The 23,803-nt window shown below is 46.6% G+C and overlaps 1 protein-coding gene across 23 annotated transcripts in view; it reads left to right on the top strand.

Moving 5' to 3' along the window:
- DGKD (diacylglycerol kinase delta) overlaps positions 1 to 23,803 on the top strand; it is a 1,053,390-nt gene that overhangs the window by 869,031 nt on the left and 160,556 nt on the right. The gene's annotated exons all lie outside the window — the stretch shown is intronic.

The raw sequence follows: 23,803 nt of genomic DNA, 5'->3' as shown, positions 1-23,803 counted from the left end.
GGAGCGAAAGCGGCCTCGGAATCATTAGATATCGCCATGGATATCTCCTCGATGGCTTTTCGGCAAATGGCAGGAGCGGTGTCCCTTAAAAGGCAAGGCAGGCTGAAAGCTACTTCATTTAGACCAGAAGTACAGGCCAAAATAATTGCCATGCCCTTCGATGGCGAGAATCTCTTTGGGAAACGTATAGATGATGCTTATCTGAAAGAAACACGTTAGTGTTAGATTCCTTACCTTAGAATATCCCCAGGCGTCAGTCTGGATCCGGAAACTTTTGCGTAGCAGTACCCCTGCGCGTCGGTAGGCGTCGTCTGCAGGCGTCCCCTGCGGCTCCGCGTCCGTCGTCGGCGTCGTGCGCCGTGATGACGTCGCTGGAGTACATAGACGCCGCCTCCGCGCGCTGACGTCAGTTCTTCTTTTTTCCGCGCCAGTGGACGCAGATCTGAAGAGCAGTACTCCGGTCTTTGACCAAGTTTTTCAATTGTTTTTTCCTCTACGGTGCCTGATAGGATGCCTGGGTTTAAGAATTGCGATGACTGTGAGCGCACGATGTCGGTCACAGACCATCACCGCCTCTGCCTCCGGTGTCTGGGCCCTGACCACGACGTGGACTCCTGCGTCGACTGCCGGGCCCTTACCAACAAGGCTAGGCGGGAGCGGTCCCGCAAGCTGCTGGAGCTCCGGGTGTCGGCCCCACGTCGGGACCGGGAGCGGTCCCGGTCCGGCCGGAGGTCGAGAGAGCGTTCAAGGGAGCGGTCGCGGAGCCGCGCCGGGCGCTCCGGAAGTCGACACCACTCGTCAGGCTCGTCAGGTAAGAAGCACAAGAAGTCGGGGCGTCGTCATCGTACCCCCGACTCCCCCCGACGCTCGCGCGATGCGGCCGGGGGCTCGGGTGACCCCAACCCCGCGGCTCCGCGAGAGTCGCCGGCGCGGCCTGCCTCATACCCTCCGGTCCCTGGGCATGGCGCGACGCCTGAGGAGATCGAGGCGTTCCTCATGGCCATGAGGGCGCTCGCTTCTCCGACGGGGCCTACGGCGCCTTCGGGCCCAGTGCTACCGTCTGGGGGCCCTAGCGGTTCGGGTGTCCCTGCCTCGGCGCCGTCGGGTGCTCCGGCCCCGGCGCCGCCGACGGCTCCGACCCCGGCGCCGCAGGGGCCTTCGGGATCGACGCCGGCTGGTCTTCCGGCCTCCCCGGCGCCGTTGCCATCGGGGTTACCCCCGACGCCGCCCCCGCGCGGCGCCGGTTCTCCACTGCCGGTTCCGGCCGGCGGTGGGGTTCCGACGCCGGCTCCGGGCGGCGCCGTCCCCTTACCTTCTCCGACGCCGGACGCGGCGCCGGACGGGCGTCGCACGACGCCGGTCCCGGCGCCGATGGGGCCCATGAACCCCGAGGAGCCGGTCTTCATCATTGACTCCGAATACGGAGAGGATGAGGAGTACGGTGAAGGTTGGGAGGGGTCCGAGGACCCTCTGGCTCGCGAGTGCCAGTATGACCCGGACTGGACAGGTGACTTGGGGGATGCCAGTGGTTTGGACGACTCTCCTAACCCTGGTTTGATCTCTCCTCCAACCGTGGCATCGGTGGAGGGAGCTGCCTATTCTGTGGTGCTGATGAGGGCTGCCAAGGCCTTACACCTTGAGCTCCCCGTCGCGGCCGTGAGGCCTAACATCCTCACCGAGGTCTTCAAACCGCAGTCATGCCCACTGGAGCCACTGCTGCCGTTTAATGAAGCCTTGTCTGACGTTCTGTTGGGCACGTGGTCCAGGCCCGCTTCAGGTGCGCCTGTGGATCGGAACGTGGCCAGGCGCCACCGTCCTTGTCCGGACGACCCCAAGTACCTGTCTACCCACCCCACTCCTGAGAGTCTGGTGATCCAGGCCTCGACCTCCCAGTCCGCATTCCCGTCGGCCCCGCCCGACCGGGAATCCAAGAGGTATGACCAATTTGGCAAAAAGGTCTTCTCGTCCATTAGTTTGGGCCTGCGGTCTTGCAACACCGCCTGCCTCTTGGGCCGCTACACCCACTCTGTGTGGGATACGGTCGCGGAGCTGCTGCCAGAATGCCCCATGGAGGTGCGGGCAAAGCTCGGTCAGGCTGTGGCTGAAGGCCGAGATGCAGCGAAATATTCAATTCGGTGTGGTCTTGATACGACCGACTCGCTGGGCAGAGCTATGTCTACGACGGTGGCGATTCGTCGCCACGCCTGGCTGAGATCCGCCAATTTTTCGGCTGATGTCCAGAATACCCTGATGGACATGCCGTTTGATGGCTGTCACCTGTTCGGTGACAAAGCGGACCACGCGCTGGAACGCTTCAAGGACTCCAGGGTCACGGCCAAGTCCTTGGGTCTCTCGACCCAGCGTCAGCAACCGGGTTCGTTTCGTCCCTTTCGTGGCCAAGGAAGGGGCGCCCCCACACGTGCTGCCAGCCACGCGCCGCAACAATCTTTCCAACGCGGTGGCGGCCGTGGAAACCGCCGTGGTGGCGGTCGGGGACAACGGCGGGGTCAGACCACACCCTCCCCCGCAGCATCTACCCCAAAATCCTCCTAGTCCGTGCTTTCGGCCCCATGTGACGCCAGTGGGTGGCAGGGTTCGCCATCACCACGCTCACTGGCGCACGATCACTTCGGACAGGTGGGTGCTGCAAATCGTCCGAAGGGGCTACTCCCTCCCCTTCGAGACCTCTCCTCCAGCCATGCCACCGCAGAACCACCGTGTGTCGGGGGACCACTTGACACTTCTGCAGGAGGAAGTTACGGCCCTCTTGGCCAAGGGGGCCATCGAGCGCGTTCCTGGGCCAGAAGTAGGGCGTGGTTGTTATTCCCACTACTTTCTGGTGCCCAAGAAGGACAAGGGGGGCCTACGTCCTATCTTGGATCTAAGGAACGTCAACGGCTTCCTCCGGAAGGAGAAGTTCAAGATGTTGACGTTAGCTCAGGTCTTGGCTGCTCTAGACCCACAAGACTGGATGGTAGCGTTGGACTTGCAGGACGCCTATTTTCACATCCCCGTCCTGCCGGCCCACCGGCGTTACCTGCGGTTCACGGTAGGCCAGGAGCATTTTCAGTTTATCGTGCTCCCCTTCGGCCTTACCAGCGCCCCACGGGTGTTCACAAAGGTGATGGCGGTGGTCGCAGCCCATCTGCGCAGGTTGGGGGTTTCAGTCTTCCCCTACCTAGACGACTGGTTGTTGAAGGCGGGCTCGCCCCAGACAGTCGTCCACCACCTTCAGGTGACGGCAGACCTCTTGCACGACCTGGGGTTCTCCATCAATGTGCCGAAATCACACCTGTGTCCCTCTCAAAAGCTCCTCTTCATCGGAGCGGTTCTGGACTCGGCGCAGTTTCGGGTTTATCCTCCGGAACGGCGGGTTCGGGATATTCAGGCTTTGATTCCCATCTTTCAGCCGCTATCCCGGGTTTCGGTCAGGTTGACGCTGCGGCTGCTGGGACTGATGGCTTCCTGCATCCTTCTGGTGCATCACGCTCGGTGGCGGATGCGGGCTCTGCAGTGGGACCTGAAGTTTCAGTGGGCCCAGCATCAGGGCAACTTGTCCGACCACGTCTTGATCTCGGAGGGCACTGCGAGACAACTGCAGTGGTGGCTTACGGACCGCGATTGGGTCAGGGGCAAGTCCCTCTCCCTTCCCCAACCGGAGCACGTTGTCGTGACGGACGCGTCCCTCCAGGGCTGGGGTGGCCACTTGGGAGAGGCAGAGATCAGAGGCATCTGGTCTCCGGCGGAGTCCCGGCTCCATATCAACCTATTGGAGCTGCGGGCGATTCGTCTAGCACTGAAGGCATTCCTCCCCTTTGTCAACGGGAGTGTGGTGCAGGTGTTCACCGACAACACCACCGCCATGTGGTACTGCAACAAACAGGGCGGTGTGGGGTCGTGGACCCTTTGCCAGGAGGCTCTGCGCCTCTGGCAATGGCTGGAACGTCAGGGCGTGACTCTGACGGTTCAACACCTGGCAGGTTCTCTGAACGCCAGGGCGGACGAACTCAGCCGACGGTGCTCGATGGATCACGAATGGCGTCTGAACTCGGACGTGGCGCAAGGCATCTTTCTGCAATGGGGAGAGCCTTGGTTAGATCTATTCGCCACCGACGAGAACGCGCAATGTCATCAGTTCTGCGCGTTGGAGTTTCCAAGACGGCACTCGCACGGCGACGCCTTTCGGCGCGAGTGGAGTTGCGGTCTGTTATACGCCTTTCCGCCTATACCACTTCTGCCCAGAGTGCTGAAGAAGATCAGGCGCGACCGGGCCCAAGTTATCCTTGTGGCTCCGGACTGGGCTCGAAGATACTGGTATCCCGAGCTACTCAACATGTCAGTCGGTCCCCCGATCCGCCTGCCCCTTCAGGAGGACCTTCTGTCGCAGCAGCAGGGGACGGTCTTCCACCCGAACCTGTCCAGTCTCCACCTCCATGCTTGGAGATTGAGCGGCGGCAGTTGAGGCCATTTGACTTGCCTCCTGAAGTCTGTGATGTTATTCTGGCAGCCAGGCGTCCCTCCACTAAGTCGGTATACGCCTGTCGGTGGAACAGATTTGTGGCATGGTGCACAGCAAAGGCTGTGGATCCTCTTTCTGCCCCTCTTTCGGAGGTTCTTCTGTTTCTTCTTTCTCTTGCCCAGCAGGGCTCTGCTCTGGGCACTATCAAGGGCTACCTTTCTGCCCTTTCAGCCTTTTTGAGGCTTCCTGATCAGCCTTCTTTGTTCAAATCCCCGATTGTAACTCGATTCTTGAAAGGCATCACTCACATGTTTCCACCTGTTCCGTTTGTGATGCCTCAGTGGGATTTGAACCTGGTTCTAACCTTTCTAATGTGTGCTCCCTTTGAGCCCCTTCATTCTTGTCCTCTCCGTCTCCTGACTTTAAAGACGGCTTTCCTGGTTGCCATCACCTCTGCCAGGAGAGTGAGTGAGCTCCAGGCTCTTTCTGTCCAACCTCCTTTCCTGTCCATTCATCCTGATAAGGTGGTTCTGAGGACTAGACCTTCTTTCCTGCCCAAGGTGGTTTCGGCCTTTCACATCGGGCAGTCCATCACCCTCCCTTCCTTCTTCCCGCCTCCGCATCCTTCAAAGGATGAAGAGCGGCTCCATCGTCTGGACCCAAAACGTGCGCTTTCATTTTACATGGATCGCACACGCCAGTTCCGGGTGGATGACCAACTGTTTGTTGGCTACGTGGGTGCGAAGAAGGGACGGGCGGTCTGTAAACGAACCATCTCTCGATGGGTCGTCCTCTGCATCAAAGCGTGCTACTCTTTGGCTCGGAAGGAGCCTCCTGTTGGGCTGAGGGCCCATTCCACTCGGGCCACGGCGGCTACCACTGCCCTGGGCCGGGGAGTCCCCTTGCAGGACATTTGCCAAGCGGCTACGTGGGCCTCGCTGCACACCTTTGCGAGGCACTACTGCCTGGACAGCCAAGTCCGGAGGGATGGCTTCTTTGGCCGTTCTGTCCTCCAGGACTTTCTGGTGTAGTTTGTATTGGTTCGCAGACCCACCACCGGGGTTGGTATTGCTGGGGTATGTATTCTAAGGTAAGGAATCTAACACTAACGTGTTTCTTTCAGATGAACAAGTTACTTACCTTCGGTAACGATATATCTGTAAGAAACATTAGTTAGTGTTAGATTCCTTACCGAACCCACCCATCCTCCCCGTTCTGCGAACTGATACCTAGGGTTAAGGTCATCCCTTTCAGGGCCCTAGTTTTTACATGGCACCAGTGTTGGTTCTCTCATGGCTCTGCGTCTCCTGGCGCGGAAATGCTGTGTGCAAAGAACTGACGTCAGCGCGCGGAGGCGGCGTCTATGTACTCCAGCGACGTCATCACGGCGCACGACGCCGACGACGGACGCGGAGCCGCAGGGGACGCCTGCAGACGACGCCTACCGACGCGCAGGGGTACTGCTACGCAAAAGTTTCCGGATCCAGACTGACGCCTGGGGATATTCTAAGGTAAGGAATCTAACACTAACTAATGTTTCTTACAGATATATCGTTACCGAAGGTAAGTAACTTGTTCTGCAGGGCTTTAAGGCAGACACGGACACAGCGCGGGTGACAATTTGGTCAGTGATCGTCATACCAATCTAACCGATACCAGCCTTATAACCAACAGGGTTACTGGCAGTACAATTCAAATCAGCAATATAGATCTTCAAATACCTCCTTTCACCAGTGGTTCAGAGGCAAGTCCTCGGCCAGAGGAAAGAACCAGCAATCTAATAGAAGACAATGATTTGGAAATGGCGCTCCCCACCTGGTGGATTCCCGACAACGACCACTATCTGTCTCTATTCTTGAAGCATTAGATGTCTATCACATTGGACAAATGGGTACTGGATGTAATACGCTTAGGCCATACCCTAGAGTTCATTCAAATACCACCAAACCATCCCTCGGTTTTCAGGCAACAGCAACATCGCTCCGCACTAAAGGCGGAAGTTCTTTCGCTTATACAGAAGGGGGCTATAGAGGAAGTGCCTTTTCAGCAGAGAGGAAAAGAATTTTATTCGCACTTCTTCCTGATAAAGAAAGAGCAAACTGCGAAATGGAGACAGGTATTGGATCTAAGGGATCTAAACCAATACATCAAGAAAATTCCCTTCCGTATGCTTTCCCTGCAGGAGATTCTTCTGCTCCTGCGGAGAAAAGACTACATGGCTTCACTAGACCTTATGGATGCCTATTTCCATATACTGATTCATCGGAAACACAGGAAATATCTACGTTTTGTAGTGGAGAGTGACCACTTCCAGTTCAAAGTACTGCCTTTCGGCCTCAAATCGACTCCAAGAGTATTTACAAAATGCATGGCCCCAGTTACGGCTCACTTAAGATTGCAGGGGCATCAAATTTACCCCTATTTGGACAACTGGCTTATAACAGGTACATCTTACAAGAAGGCCAAGATATCTCTAAAACGCTGCATGAATCTGTTTCAACGACTGGGTCTACGACTCAATCAGAAAAGCCTTCATTAGTACCTTCACAAACGATTCAATTCCTAGGGGAATTGCTCCGCACAAAGGAAGCGAAAGCATACCCATCGGAAGAGAGGATTCAAAAAATTACAGGGCTGGCCTCCTCCCTTCAGTCAAAAACGTACACTTCAGTAAGGATATACAAATCCTTGTTTGGAATGGTGTCCTCCTGTATCCCACTGGTTCCAAACTGCCGTCTTCAAATGATGCCTTTGCAGGAGTTTCTCGACGAACAGTCGATTCAATCAAAGGGGACATTCGAGGATCGGATCACCATATCTCCTCAAATATGAAAGGCTATGTCATGGTGGAAGGTTCGGGAGAACTTTGTACAAAGCCTGGATTTCGAACCTCAAGGTCACAGTTATGTGATGACATCAGACGCTTCGCTGCAAGGTTGGGAGGCGCATCTGCAGGAGCTGGAAATCCAGGGTCACTGGTCAGACCGGGAAGCTCAATTACATATCAATATGCTGGAGCTAAAAGCTGTATTCTTGGGTCTACAGGCTTTTTTACCCAGGATAGAAGGGTCTACAGTGCTGATAAAGACAGACAGTACAACGACAATGTTCTATCTCTTGAATCAAGGAGGAACAAGATCAAAACTGCTCTCCTTGCAGGCTCAAAGAAATTGGAGATGGCTAAGCAGTCACTACATCTCAATTCAGGTTCAACACATCCAGGGGATTCGCAACACAAGGGCAGATGTCCTGAGCCGAACAGCCAGTGTGTCACACGAGTGGGAAATAGATCAGGATCAGCTGCACAGAGTGTTTCAGCGGTGGGGCACACCAACCTTCGATTTGTTCGCAACCCGGGACAATGTAAAGTGCGAACAGTTCGCAAGCAGATACCCACAACAAGGATCGCTGGGAAATGCATTGCATCTGAATTGGACGGGAATGTTCGCTTATGCGTTCCCTCCATTTCCATTGATCCCGAAAGTGCTGCGAAAAATGAGGGAAGAGCCATGTCGTGTGATTATGATAACCACAGCTTAGCCGAGACAGGCTTGGTTTTCCGAGCTTCTCCAACTTTCAGTGTGCAACAGGATACAGTTCCCGATATTCCAGAACCTGATATCCATGTGCAGCGGTCAAATTCTCCACCCAAGTTTGACATTGCTGAACTTATCAGCCTTGAACCTCACGGGCACGTGTTCCAGGCCCTGAATATACCTCAAGATTGCAGGGACATTTTATCTCAATCTAGAGCAGTCGCCACAAATAAAACATATGTGGCAAAATCGACGAGATTCTGTCAATGGTGCGCTTCCCATGCGTTGCATCCTTTCACAGTTGCTCCGGAACACATCTTACCTTATCTACTTTCATTGTCGAAAGCTGGTCTTTCACATGCCTCGTTGAAAGTGCACTTGGCTGCAATTTCAAGATATAGGAGAGTCCCAAATCAGCCATCGCTCTGGTCTCACAGAGTAATCAAAGAATTTGTCAAAGGTCTTTTTCAGAGCATTTCCTCCAATTCAACGGCCGCCAATACCTTGGCATCTCAATACAGTATTGGCTCAGCTTATGAAGCCCCCATTCGAACCAATACATAAGGTAGACCTACAATTCATCTCATGGAAGACGGCACTACTTTTGGCCCTCACATCTGCGAGGAGAGTTAGCGAAATTCAGGCTTTCTCAATAGAAGAACCCTTTCTTCAGTTTCGGCAGGACAGTGTAATACTAAGGACGAATCTCAAATTCTTCCCTGAGGTCCTTACAATATTTCATCTCAATGAGCCAGTTATCCGGCCTACTTTCTTCGGCAATCCTTCAACAGAAGCAGAGAGGGCCCTGCACTCTCTAGACGTCAAAAGGTGTCTGAAATTCTACATTAACAGGACACAAAGCTTTAGAAAGTCAAAGCAACTGTTTATTGCTTTTGAGGGACAAAGAAAAGGACTGCCTTTGTCAAGGTCAAGCATTTCGAGAAGGATTACTTCTGCTATTATCAAATGCCATGAAAAAGCTGGAAAGCTGCTGCATTGCAAGGTACAAGCACACTCCACGAGAAAGATGGCAACATCTATGGCCCTGTTTGCAGGAGCGTCGCTGCCAGACATCTGCAGAGCAGCAACTTGTAAAAGCATACACTCATTTACTAGCAGTGGGGCAAGCCGTCCTGCAGCGTCTTTTTCAATAAGGTATTCTTTCGATTCATTTAACTGTTGTCTTATGTATATAAGCCTGTACATATATTCATACTTTTATTCAGATTTAAAATTCCTAATGTACATAATGATGAACAATGTTTCATTTATATTCTCATTTGCTTTAGTTATATGCAAATCAGGTTCTATCAGTAAAGTTTATTCAGTGATTATTCTTTTAAGATATTTGATGTTTAATAGTTTTGACATCACAATGTTTAGCAACAGATCCAAACTACTTGGATTCTATCCTGGAAACGCAAATATTTTTTTCGGTACTACTTGCTACTCTGATACAAGCATGTGAATCTATGAAAGATTCAATACTGGAGAAGGAAATAGTTACTTGCCTGTACACTATAGTTCTCCAGTATTATCTTTCATAGATTCACATGCGCCCGCCCACCTCCCCGTTTCTCAGGAAGAACCCTTTACCTCTGTGTATATCCATGTCTCTCACTTGGGGCTGGAAATCTGAGGTAGGAGAGTTCTGCTGGTGAGTGTGATGTCAGGGCTTGGTGCTGATTGGCTGAGTTTTGGACCAAACAATAAGGAGGTCTGGTTACCAAACAAATCAGGCCCTATGGGCTTTTCTATGCAGTTTTCTTCTCTATGGTACTGCTTTGGTCATTCTGTTACCGTGAGACTCCCACCATGACGACGGGGACGATACAAGCATGTGAATCTATGAAAGATAATACTGGAGAACTATAGTGTACAGGTAAGTACTATTTCCTTCTTGCCTACAGTTGTGACGCCACTCCACATCGCTGAAACATCACCCTGTTGGTGTTCTGTGCTCCCCCTCACCCCTCTAAGGAGGAGGAGAGGCTCCACTGTTTGAACCCCAACAGAGCTCTAACCTTTTATACTGATAGTACCAAAGAACACCAGGTGGACGATTAGCTCTTTGTGGGGTTCTCTGGTACGATAAAAGGCAAGACTGTGCATAAGACAACCATCTATTGCTGGATTGTACTTTGCATTAAAATGTGTTATACATTGGCCAAAAAGCAGCCTTTCAGAACTATTTTTTGTTCATTCTCCCAGGGCCATAGCGGCTACCAATGCGTTAGCACATGCAGTCCCTGTCCCTGACATTTGTGCATGGTCATTCCTCCACACACTCAGGAAGCACTATTGTCTTGACAGTCAGGTTCACTGAGAGGAGCATTTTGCCCACTTAGTCCTGCAGGACATGCTGGTTTGAGTCCATTCACAGACCTGCCTCCTAGGCACTGCTTTGGTAACTATTCAAAAGGCGAGGAATCTGCTGCTAGATTTCTCTTATTTCTGTAATGCCTTTTCTGAGACTGTATCTAGACACAGATTTGTGAACAATCTTACCATTCTACCCAATTGTGGTTGGACTTTAGCCATTAATAAGATCCTGTAGTGTAGTTCGTATATATCCCTGATAGGCTCTGCGCATTGGAATAATATACACTATATTTTTGACATAGAACTGAGGTAAGTATGTATCGATCGAGTGCCATCTAACTCAGAGGCCACTAGAAACTTCTCGAATGAACAAGAAAGGATTAGTTTCTGACAACTGCATACACATGACAACTTTGTTTCCCTTAGAGTCAGAACAATTTCTTCAGAGTCGTGGAAACAATAGATTACAGTTTCACTCAGTCAATCATGCATGCTTTGTTTCTACTGAGTTGCACAGAAATAGAGAGACGGGCGTTTCAATAAAAAGGGTTTATTGAACAGTCTTCTTTCTCGTGCAAGAGATATGAACTGCTATAATCGTAAGACAGAATGCAAAGTATAATATGTACAGCATTAGTAGTAAGATAAAATAATACTGCAATAGCATGGTCTGTTGCTATGACATATATAAAAATACATACATAAGTAACATGGGCTAAAATACTCAACTGGTGCTTCTAAAATAATCCTACCCCAATGTACCTGACCTAAGTGTAGAACAAGGTGCTGTTTTAGCTATGGTTAAGTTTGGTCGTGCCAAGAATTGTCAAAAGTTTCTCTAGGTTCTAATCAGCTCCATACCTTAGAATGAGGGAGGTTGGTATCTCTTTCCCAGGACTCGATCTCTAACACCCCGCAAGGGGAGTCAGAAACACTGGAGCTGGTTTCTTGGCGAGGAGGATGACAGCGTCTGGTCAGTGCGTCAGTTCAGGACTTGACTAACTTCAGGACTTGCTATGGCGAGCCTCGTCGTGCAAGTAGGTAGCCGAACCTCACCGTGTCTTGCCTTAGCAAGTGAAGGTATATTTATACCTTGAAGGTGTTTAGGAATGCCAGTATTGACGTACAAGTCGGGCATAAGAACGTCATGAATGAACCCTAAGGAATAGATGTTCATGCATAATAAATGAGTTCTTCGAGAAATCAATATCCAGGCAAGGGGAAGTCCTAAAGGCTTAAGAGTCTGGTTTTCCAAGAACTCGTTGTGACGAAGAGGATCGGATTTAGTTGACCATGCCTGTATTTGGTTAGCTTGAGCAATGCCTAAATAAGGGCTGGATTTCTATGCCTAAATAAGGGCAATGTGAATTATACCTATATAAGGGCATGAATCGGGAAATCTATATACGTACCTAATTGACACACAACACCCACTCCCATTTCGTATGAACGACATTACTAAATCCTAAACATGTTAAACATATCTAAAATATATCTACACACGAAGTGCTAAAAACATGTCCAAAATACATTGTGAAATGCATTACAACTGGTTGTATGCATAAAAGATGCATTGGTGCTGTACCTATTAAAGCAATGTTTCATTCTAAGCATATGATGACATTTAAATGCGAACTGAATGAATCATTAAAATATACATTTATGAAATGGCTCGTAAATACAGAAGAAAAAAGGGCCAAACCCATTTTATGTCAGTTTACATAAAACTGTTTGTTTGTGGACAAGGTCATATATTGTCTCTGGAAGTATTCAAAGAATTCTGTTCTCTATGAATAGTTCTTCTATAAACAGATTATTTGGGCCATAAATGAAAAATACAATTTTGGAGAAAAAAAATTAATCACGGGAAAAGGTACCAAACTTTGTACCTTGTTTCGAAAAAATGAAGCTCAAATTCATAGTCTCTCAGTACACTGTGTGCCAAAAACAAAAGTCAGTGTTAGGGCTTGGAGAAAACAGGAAATCTTCTAATCCTGTAGACAAGAAGTCATCTACCGTTGTAGGTGAAAAGTGGATTACCTCGTTTAGAAGACTAATCGCACATAGATGAGAAGCACCGCCTTCAGCATTGGTCGCATCAGCAATGTTCGTATCGGGCATTACCTGTGTGTGCCTGTTGTTTCCACTCGTACCTCATCAGTTGCAATTTGCATCTGTGAGATCTCAATGAATACCGTCATCAGGATTGGTAGCCGCTGGGGACAACACAGGGCATGGGGCCGTTACAGGGTCCAGCAGAGTATCGACCTCCCTAGGCATGACTGATGGGAGTGTTAGACAGATGTTTACCACACATTCTTCACCGCAAAGCAGGCAGCGTAGAACAGGTAAGATGCAATCTGGCCAGATTGGTCTGAATGACAGAAACCATGTGGTATTTCATTCTCGTAGACGAGGTAAACCCAAAATTTGGACAATGCACTCACAGCACTTCATCTCCAGCAGTGCTCTCTCCGCGGTGAATTGGGTGTCGCTGGTGATTTGGCTTGCCATATCGAAGCAGTAGGAGCAAAAATAGGATCCCTGCAATGAGTGCAAAAAGTAGTGGCAGTCCGCCAAACACAGAGTGCACGAAGTTTGGAATTATTCCGAGGACTGCTTGAAAGGGTGCTAACAGTCCTGAACATACATTCTTAAATAGATGTACAATACCGCTCGTATCAGACATGTTTAAGACACGTTGCAACATTTCTGAGAAGTGTATAGGGCAGTTTGTATTAAAGGCATGTATCTCGGCAGAAGTCCTTGCGACTTGTAGGTCAAAGGTGTCTTTGGCCGAGGTCAGTGGCACAGTTTTTTGCAAAAGAATGGCTTTCGTTCTGCTTAGAGTATCAATTTGTATAGAAGAGATGTTCAGTGAAGGCCATAAAGGTGATTCCCTTGCTGTCTTGGTTTGTGGAAAGAATACTTGCATACAGCAAGTAACCCTGGATGAAACAGTCACTAGATATGGAATACCTGGCAACATGCCACAGGAGCTGTGATCATTCAACATTAGGTAACTCCCATTAGAAAGTAGTACAAACATTTGATTAATCACTGCAGCTGGTGAGCCTTGCAGGTGACAGCATAAGTTTGTAGTGGAGGTATCGCAGGCCCGTGTAAATTAATACCCTGACAAAGTAGAGAATTGCTTAGTGCGTTTTCACAGTTAAAATCGCTAAGAAATACTTCTTGTCCCCCACTACAACATCTATGTTTGTATGGTAAATTCCAGGATGTCTTGATGTATTTGCCTGCTGGTATGTGTTGTAGGCAATACTGAAAATGGAAAATTGTAACCGGCAGAGTGATTTTACCATGTATGACCCACTCAGTAGCTGGTTTTTCTGCCACTGTGAATGGTAATCATTCCAGTTTTTCAATGTTCAGCACCGAATAGTCTGCTCCCCTTTGTGCCAGTTTGATCTGTTTATAAGTGAGATTGAATTCTGAAAACAGTGAAGTAGTATTGATTAAACGCCAAGGCACATAGCCTGCACGCAAGTTTTGTAGCATCCAGCCTAATAGCATGATAGAATGTAGTTCAGACTGACCATGTTGCAACATGAAAAAGACTTGTTCCATGATGTCTATAGCAGAGGACACAATGTTGTCCAATAAATATATCCTGGACGACAGAGTAATTTACCCATTGTCTAATACAGAGAGAGATTTCTCTAAATTAATACAATCAATTTCTCGTATTCGTTCTGCAGTCTCTGCTTTGGTAATCTTCCATAATTAATTATATGCAGTATATATGAAATGTTTTTGACGCAGTTTTCTTGGTCCTAGCTAGAATTCCCTAAAGTCTGCGCCATTTGTAAGTAAAGATAAGTGTTGTTTTACATCCTCAAGTGTAGATGTCTGTAGCCAATCAAGACAGAGTTTCCCTACACTTTATGTTGTTACTAACCCAGGATGCTCTTGTTGAACATATCTTGGGTCCGGCCTATTGATAGTGAAACCCTGTGTTTTGTTCAGGAATTGATCTTGACAGTTGTTTGTGTCTATGGGCCACAGCAACCATTTGTTCCAATCTGGATCTCATCTGTTGTGATGCAAAATATTATGTACGTCGATCTCCCCCCCCGTGTTGTGCTATTACTTGCAGGTATAGGTAAGGTCGCAAGACTTTTGTTGGACAGTGTCATTCAGAAACATAATTTGCTCCGGGATGATGCAGTCTCTAAACATAGCTTCCACCCCCTGCACTTGCAAATCTTTTGTACCCCAGACAGTTTTTGTCTCAATGTAGTCTTTCCAAAAGTCGAAACCCTCTCTAGACAGTTGGGCAATAAAGGCTGCAGAATAAATCTGTTTTGTATTGGTTAACATATTTTTCGATTCTGTTTTGTTCTCATTTTTAAAAGTAAAATGATTCAGCATTTGATTAATTAACCCCTGAAAAATATGGAAACTTCATTGCAAAGGTTTTTGAGCTACCCTTTGGAGGTGTAAGACAGTGTTCCGATTGGTTATACATATATGCATTTCTAGACATTGCAGATTTGTGCAAGAAATGATGACCATAATGGTTATAACAATACATTTGTTCATAGTCTGATGAACTCTCTAAATATTCATGAGCTGTGAATACTGCAGACATTTCTCGATCAGATATCATGTTATTAACAGTCTCGAAGTCCCAATCATCAGAAAAGGTACTAGAGGTAATAAAGTCACTTAATGAAATCTTGAATAAGTGTGGAATCTTCGAAAGCTCAGACGGGCCAAAAATGTCATATTCAGTTCTGTCCCAAACTATATCATCTGGTATAGAAACGGCTGTGATGTTCACTTCTCACAAGTCTCTTTGTTCACGATTTGATGATTTGTGTGGCTGGAGAAGTAAGTTCACTTTTTTTACTTGCTGTGTCCATTTGAATATATCTTCCATTTATCAGCATACCCAGAGTTATTACCAGTGTTAACCAAAGTAGAAAGAAACATATTCCCAAAACAATCCATAGTTCATTGCATGGTGAAACCAGATTTTTTTTCAGGAGATGAAAAAAGTCTGTTGCTTGTTCTTTGAAAGATCTTTTTGCTGGCGTCGTTTCAGGTTCGTTTGGGATCCTCAGAAAACGTATCAAAGTTAATGAAATAGCCAGAGGCCGTTCTGTCAATGGTTGGAATTGCATCAGGATTTGTTGAAATCGCTGGACTCACGTGATCACTTGTTACTTCGTTGTAGACAGGTGTATCTGGATGAACTGTTATTTGGGTCTCAAGATGAACAAGTTCCATAGCTTTGTTGCTTAGTCCTGTACCTCCAACTATAGAATATTCAAAGGTGATGAGTCTCTCAGTTTGAACCTCTTGTATTGTAGCTAGAAGAGTGCGTATGCTAGATTGTCAAGAATCCACTTGGCCTACTGCAAAATATTGGCCACATAGTGTGGTTTGATCAGGTCGATGGACACAAATCTATTCTCCTTTTTACCAGCAAGGGGCTGCGGAATTATTGTTCTTGTTCCGTGGATTGCTAGGACAGGTACTGGTTGTCTGTAAGAAGGCCCAAATTCCTTCTTGTCCGAGATTTTTTCTCGAACTAGATCACCAAGCTTTGGGATCCAGACAGGCCTTGCTGGGATGGTTGGTTTTTCCCCAGTGGTGGTTGGCTTCAGGAACACATAGCTTTGTTAGGATCTTAGTTCATTGAAGTCCTGTAAAACAGCCAAACGATCTTTGGTATCAAATTTCTTGTTTTCCACCACTGTTCCATGATAATCAAGATCCGGAACCAACTTTCTTGTCCCAAATAGGACCTCATATGGAGTGACACCCCCTAGAGAACTTCTTGCCAAGTTGTTTAGAATACGTTGGACCCCATAAAGATGTTTGACCCACCCATCACCCGAACCTAATACCCTAGCTGTTATAGACTGCTTTATGTCATGTTTTTTTCTTTCCACAACAGAATTCCCCTCAGGATGGAATGGAAAAGAATACCACAATGCTACGGCCAAACTGGCCATGGCTTCTTTGTAAGCTCGAGAGCTAAACACAGTGTCCTGGTCACAATGTAGTGTGCCTATTGCGTATGTGCCGATAAAGACTCACAAATCTTTTATAGCAGTTCGAGTGGCAGCCGAGCGCTGATGCCACATCCAAAGGAACCTGGAACATGAATCTACTGCGACCATGATATATTTATAGTTACCATCCCTTTGTAAGGGACTGCAGTGGTCCAGGTAAATGCACGCTAAGGGTTTATCTGAGATTAACAGGGGTGTCTGCGCAGGACGTTTCACAGTAGAGGCTTTAATCTTCTGGCATATTTCACAGTCCAGGACATAGTTTCTGGTCTGCTTCCTAATGCCTGGCCACCAGTATCCCTGTTTCAATAATGATACTGTGGCGGAAACACCTGCATGAGCAGAGGCGAGCCCTTCATGTGGTCCTAGGATTAGTCCTAATCTATGTTCCATGTTTGGAATTACCCTATCCCCCATTCCAGGAATTTGAGCAAAAGGAACATTGTTTGTATCCGCTGCCTTTGCTTGTAGCATTGATAGCTAGTATTATTTCACTGTCTATTTTTATTTTTGAACGAGTGATTGTAGCTACGAAAGCCATTTGCACAGCCCCCTTCGCGGCTTCATCAGCCAATGAATTCCCTTCATCGTGAACGCCATCACGTTGATGACTCAGCGTGTGTATCACACGAGTGTTTTGTAGTCCGTTTTGCAACTGAACTACTTGTTACCAAAGCGTTTTATGCTTGAATGGGCCACCTTTTGCATCTTTGAAGCCAGTTCTGTAAATGTTCATTATAAGACTGAACAGGGTCAAAGGAATCGCACACTACAAGTGTGGGAAATTCTCGATCCGTATTTTCAAGTGCCATTATGAATGCTTATAATTCAGCTCGCTGAGCTGTACAATCTCCTAGAGATTGCGTTTTTGTGACCATAGGTCTGAATTTACCATTGCGCATACAACCTTTAACGATCGCGCATGCTGCACTATAAACTTGCTAACCCTCCGTAGCGGGTTGTGCACATCTGTCAGTATAAATTATACATTCATACTCTTCTGGAGGTAGAATTTCAGTGGGCAGGGGACATTTGTGTTCGTATTGCAGGAATGCCTGTGTTTTCAAATAAGGATCAAAAACGTATTCAACATCAGTTGCGGCAAGAGAATTAATCCAGTGTATCCATCTTGGATGTAAAGCTTTAGCATTTGAATGCTTGTTTTAATCGCTGCCTCTAAGGCAGGTACAGGAGTTACGACTATTAGGTGTTTCCCCTGTGCTAGGGCTCTTTCTTTTGCTATAGAGGTTTGAACTGCTGTCAGAATTTTTAGGTCTTGCACCTAGCGTTGCAGTGCGCAGCATTGCTCGTTCAGCGGGAGACCTCTTGTATGGAGTTCTGAAAGCTGACCACATGCTCATGCGTGTGATCAGGCTTTCGCAGGCCTCCATTGACTTTAGCGTTTTTTTTTAAACAAAAATAAGGCCCACAATTGGGCAAAGGTAGGCTCATGTCCTGCCTTTGCTTTGCCCATTCCCACCGGTGTCTAGCACACGCAGCAGCGTGCGTTCGCCTCGCTGCCGCGCTCTCTTGCCCCGCTCCTCTGTGGTGCGCACGCACCACTGGTTTGGATTCCCGCGTCTGCTCCTCTGTGGTGCGCGCGCACCAAAAGTTTTGATTCTGTGCCATTTGGGACAGTTTGTTTTGAAACAGTCTGGGGGGGGTGCTGCGTCCCTGACTCCTGCTTTGGAGTTTGATACAGGCCTAGACCTGCCTGACCCATGCATAAATACAGTGCACAGAGGAGTAACGAAACTTGAGGGGGGGCCTGCACAGTTCACAGAGGTCAGAGGCTCCTTGCGCTACGGACTCAGTGAGGAGCTTTAAAACCAGGGGTCCCACCACTAGTGCACAATGCGGAGAGGACCCCCTGGAGCTCGTCCCAGCCCCCCATCGCGGGGCGCTGGGGCTGCGGAGACTATTGTTACCTACTGACAGTGCCGTGTTTGCACCCAGCCTGCATTCTTTCACAAAAAGAAAGGCTCCAATATGGAGTCTTTCCTCTAATATGAATTTCTTCTGCCAACGAGAGAACCGTGGCTCAGCCGGCGGCACAAGAAATCCTGCCCTGCACGCGCCTATGAGATTATGGCCTGATTTAGCAGGATTTGCTGTTGCTGTTTACATACTTAAGGAAAATAGGATGCAGACAGCTCACTTTATCCCTTTCAGGGCTTTGGGATGAAAAATTGAATGCTGTGGCCACAGGGGTCTGCCTTATCACCACACCTCTATAGCAACTAGATTCAACCCCTTGGAAAGGAATGGGTTAAGAGAGGTTGTCGGATCTTCAATTGTACACATGACTGCCAGATCTTGCTTCGGCTGACGGGCCTGTGGCCTGCCAAATAAGGCCAGTCTGCAATATCCGTGAGCTGAAAGCAGCTAGAGCCTCCCTCCCTGAAATACATAGCGCCGATAATAACCATGTGTGTATCGTGCCAACAAACTGAAGAAGTATCAGCGGCATCCAGGGTGGCATGCTGGGACTGTGCGGCCAGCCAGACCACTTAGCATCACAGCACTGACTGCTGCTGTGTGTCTTCAGTCTAGGGTCTGTGGTAGCAATGTGAGGCAAATAGACACAGCAGTTACTGCCTAATTGCACAGCGAGACTCTTGTGAAACCAATGACACGTCAGAGGGAGAATGACACCAAAGGATTAAAGGCAGAGGCTGCCCAGCAGAGATGAAAACCTATAATCTTCAGAGAAAGACACACACACACACATACATACATAAACACACACATACAAGCACACCCACGCACAAACACACACACACACACCCACACACACACACATACACACAAACACACATACAAACACACCCACACATAAACACACACACATGCACACATACATACACACATACATACATACATACACACGCACGCACACAAAGTCAATCTACCATCTAAGTTCACCGAAAACAATGACCAGTTAACAATAGGTATCAATTACATTAAACAATGTTCCATGTGTAGCGCTTAACATAAAAGCCCTTTATAACTGACACCTACAACATTTTTTAGTAGCAGAAAATAATGTTCTTTATCCTCTAAAAGGCAACGAATGAATAGCCCCTGACAACTATCCAATACTGCCTGAACATTCTAGCCATCCTAGCTGCAGAATCGGCTCTTCCCTGTATACCCGACCATATTGTATAATGCTATTAAAACAGAGACTTTTATAGGTCGATCCTGAGCAGCGCATGTGCTGCTCTTCGAAGCACGCTGTATTCAGGTATGGAATTGTTAAGATAAGCTTGCAGTTTTGCCCTATCGCTGAAGGTTGGTAGGTTGGGAAGTAGTGTCTGGGGCATCCTTTGAACAAGCATTTGCAATGCAATAGGTCTCACTTTTGCGAGAGTTAAAGCTATTAGCATTGTGAATGACAATGTTTTTCATTTATGTTTTAAAAACCAAAACCTAAATAAAAGGCATTGCCATTTACAATGCCAATAGCTCAAACTGTAATAATGCGAGATCTATTGCATTGCAAATGCTTGTTTCTGTAGAAGTGCATTTCATTTCTGCTTGTGTGTACAAATGTGATTTGTATGCAAATGGTACTTTTTCACCTTTGTTAAAAGTTAAGCAGGTGAATCCGCATTGACCCAGAATTATTCGGATCACTAAGTTGCGTACGTTTACGTGTGTTTGTAAACGTTTTATTGGTAACATGTCTGTTTGAAGTGAACGCAAAATTTCAGTGTGTTCTATAGTCCAATTTATTGTTTTAAAATCAGGTTTGATTAATTTGTAGAGAGGTTTAACCCTTTCTGCGTAGTTTATAATGTAAGTTCTTCCAAAATTCAGGAAACCTAGAATCGACTGTAAGTGTACAGCGTTTTTGGACATTGTTGCAGCGCACACTTTTCTAAAAAGTTGGCTACCAAACTTTTGCCTTCACTTGATAGTTCATATCCTAGAAAAAGGACGTTGAGACGGGCAAGTCCTGATTTTTTAAATTGAATTTATAACCCTCAGAGGCGGAGCCCATTATAATGGTGTTCACCCTGTTCAAGTGGCTATTCAGGTCATCCTCTGTCAGATAGATATCATCGACATATGACAATACCTCGTCATCATATGTTTGTAGTAACTCTGTTACCCTTGCTGAGAATAACCCCGGACTATTCTTGAATCCTTGAGGAAGACAACAGAATTGACAATTTGTCCCCATTATTGAGAAAGCGTTCAATACCTACTTTCAGGTGCAATGTTTTGACAAAAGAAACCATTTGATATGTCTAATGTGGTTTTATATTTTTTACGCACAATGTTATTCATTAATGCTGTACTGTGTGCATTTTGCACTGCAAATGTTTTACAACAAGAGTTTAAGTGTCTGTAATCCACAACTAGACAATATGTATTGTCTGGTTTGGAGACAGGAAACAAAGGATTGTTCATTGATGAGGTGCATGTTTCAATTACCCCTTGGTATTCAAGTTGATCTAAAATCTCCCTGACCTGTTTTTTAGCTTCTTGCTTAATTTGATACTGCCTTTCTGCAGTTGGTTGATTTTTTTAACTGGATTTTGTGGTGAGGTGAATCCTCCTCCCATCCTACAATATTTTTGCATAATGCTGGGGCTTGGGCAATTGCCCATTTCCTGGCATAAGTATATTTTAAATGTACTTGAATATGGTTGGAGAAGGCTGGCATAATGATGTCTTCGCCATGTGGGCACTTTCTGACAAATTCTGTTGGCCAGTCTTGTTCTACTAGAAGTATATCATAACCCTTAGAAAGTCACTCCCAAAAGAGTGCTTTCACTTTTCTTGGTATGTCTCCCTCCATCCGGAGTGTTATTTAATATAACCTATGTGGAGAACTAACCCTGGTGTCTGCAGTTTCAATTTCAATATCTTCATTCAAGTCCACTGTCTCCAGAAATCCCTTCGGGTTCTGGCAAGCTATTGATACTTCTGCTGCACTGTCCAACATTGTCTGAGCCCATTCTCCGTTTTTTGTGTCCTCAAGGTCCTCAGCAGTCTGATTTATAGACCTGCTATGTTGTTTTTGGTGTATTGAGGTTTTGGTTTGCTTTTCTGAACGTTTGATCGTCTCTGGACTTCACGCGTTCTTCCTTCTTCTCTGATCGTCCTCTTTTTTCGGATGTCCGTGACGATATCTGAAAGGTACGAGAAGAACGTGTATCAGTATCTTGATACCTGTCGGGTTTTCTCAAATTATCCCTATTCTTGAAGTTATACCTCCTTTCAGAGGGCTCCTTTTGGGGAGACCTAGCTCAGGTTTGAGAATCTTTCTCTTTTGAATGTTGTTTATTATTTTCTCACTTCTTTTTAGAAGAGGTAGGAGTGTTTTTAATAAAGACCTTTTCAGGACTTTCAAACAGTTATGGTTTAACTGTATAATTCTATTAACCTTTGTATGTTACTATGTAATTCCTCGTCCGACATTGATTCAATGTCAGGGTCAGGTGTGTAGCCGGCTAAGGCCGACCATGTTGCTCCTGGTCTACCTAGTGGACCAAGCCTGGTAATGTGATTTAAATGTTTTAGGGCACCTTTAAACCAGAGCTCATGCTCCTGGTATGTGAGTGGAATTTCAATATCCTCTAAAGGAATATATTCCTCTGGTGGATTATCTTCTTTGTAGAAGTGAAACAAATGTGTTACTGGATTTGATTCTGGTTATACTATCCTTGAGTAGAATACCTCTGTCTGGATGTTCATGTGCCTATATCACAAAAAGTGCTCTACCACCTCTTGATGTTAGGCCATGTTTTATAAGTTTTAGAGTGATGGCTCTCCTTAAATTTGGAGGAATGATTATAGCATTCTGGTACGGCGTTGTCGCCCTCAGCTCCACCGGTTTTGGTGTTATTGTCGTTATTAGACCTTGTTTAATGAAAAATGCAGAGCAGGTTTCAAGGGAACAAAGAGAAGGTGCACAATATTTTGGAACACTGTATCCTTCAACGTTGAACAAACCAAAAAGCTAATACATAGGATTTTTCATCCTACTCAGCTATGGCGGATATTATCCCTACCCACTCCAGACGTCTTATGGTTATGAGTAGAAAGTCTCTGAGAAAAACACAAATGAGTTACTTCAGTATCTAGCTTTAAATTAGTGCCTTACCAAACTGTTGAGCACCGTGTAGTGTGGTTCCTATGTCCCTGATAGGCTCTGCACATTAGAATAATATACACTATAGTTTTGACGTAGGACTGAGGTCAGTATGTCTCTATTGAGTACATTAAACTGAATCAATTGTGTGTGCCAGCTAACTCAGAGGTCACTAGAAACTTCTCAAATGACTAGGAAGAAATTCGTTTCTGACAACCGCATAAACATGACAACTTTGTTTCCCTTAGAGTCGGAACAATATCTTCAGAGTGGTGGAAACAATAGATTACAGTTTCACGCAGTCAATCGTACATGCTTTGTTCCTACAGAGTTGCACAGAAATAGAGAGACAGGCATTTCAATAAAAAGAGTTTATTGAACAGTCTTCTTTCTCATGAAAGAGATATGAACTGCTACAATCTTAAGACAGAATGCGAAGTATAATACGTACTGCGTTAGCAGTAAGATGAAATAATACTGCAATAGCATGGTGTGTGGCTATGACATATATAGAAATACATACATAAATAACACAGGCTAAAATACTCAACTGGTGCTTCTAAAATAATCCTACCCCAAAGTGTAGAACGAGGGAAGAAGTAGGTGCTGTTTTAGCTATAGTTTAGTTTAGTCGTGCCAAGAATTGCCAAAAGTTTCTCTTGGTTCTAATCAGCTCCATACCTTAGAATGAGAGAGGTTGGTATCTCTTTCCCGGGACTCGATCTCTAACACCACGCAAGGGGAGTCAGAAACACAGGAGCTGGATTCTCGGCGAGAAAGATGATTGCGTCTGGTCAGTGCGTCAGTTGGGGACTTTACTTCCTTCGGGACTTGCTGTGGCGAGCCGCGTCGTGCAAGTAGGTAGCCAAACCGCACCGTGCCTTGCCATTGCAAGTGAAGGTATATTTATACCTTGAAGGTGTTTAGGAATGCCAGTATTGACGTACAAGTCGGGCATAAGAACGTCATGAATGAACCCCTAACAGGGGTGTGGAATTTAATAAACTATCTACTTGTCCATGGGACAGATAGCTTCATAAATCTACTTGTCCTGTAACTAAATCCACTTGTCCCTTTGGTGCCATGTAGTGCACCGTCAAATAATGGCAACACTCATTAAAGAAGAGCTCGGATAATAGACTCTGGTTATGTCAGGCTCATATTATAGAAGGTTTCGAATACAAGTGATTTCTTTGTTTTGCCTCTTTTTTGCAGATCTACCCATTCATCCTTTTATTCAACTACTGATATCTAGCATTTCACCTTTACATTGGCATCCATTCATTCTTTTATCAGACTTTCACCTTTCTGTTTGTCCATCCATCCATATTCAAAC

The sequence above is a fragment of the Lissotriton vulgaris genome, chromosome 11 (assembly GCF_964263255.1).
Source record: "Lissotriton vulgaris chromosome 11, aLisVul1.2, whole genome shotgun sequence".
Lineage (NCBI taxonomy): Eukaryota > Metazoa > Chordata > Amphibia > Caudata > Salamandridae > Lissotriton > Lissotriton vulgaris.
The sequence above is the reverse complement of the archived record's forward strand: the minus strand, read 5'-3'. Positions and strand labels throughout refer to the sequence as shown.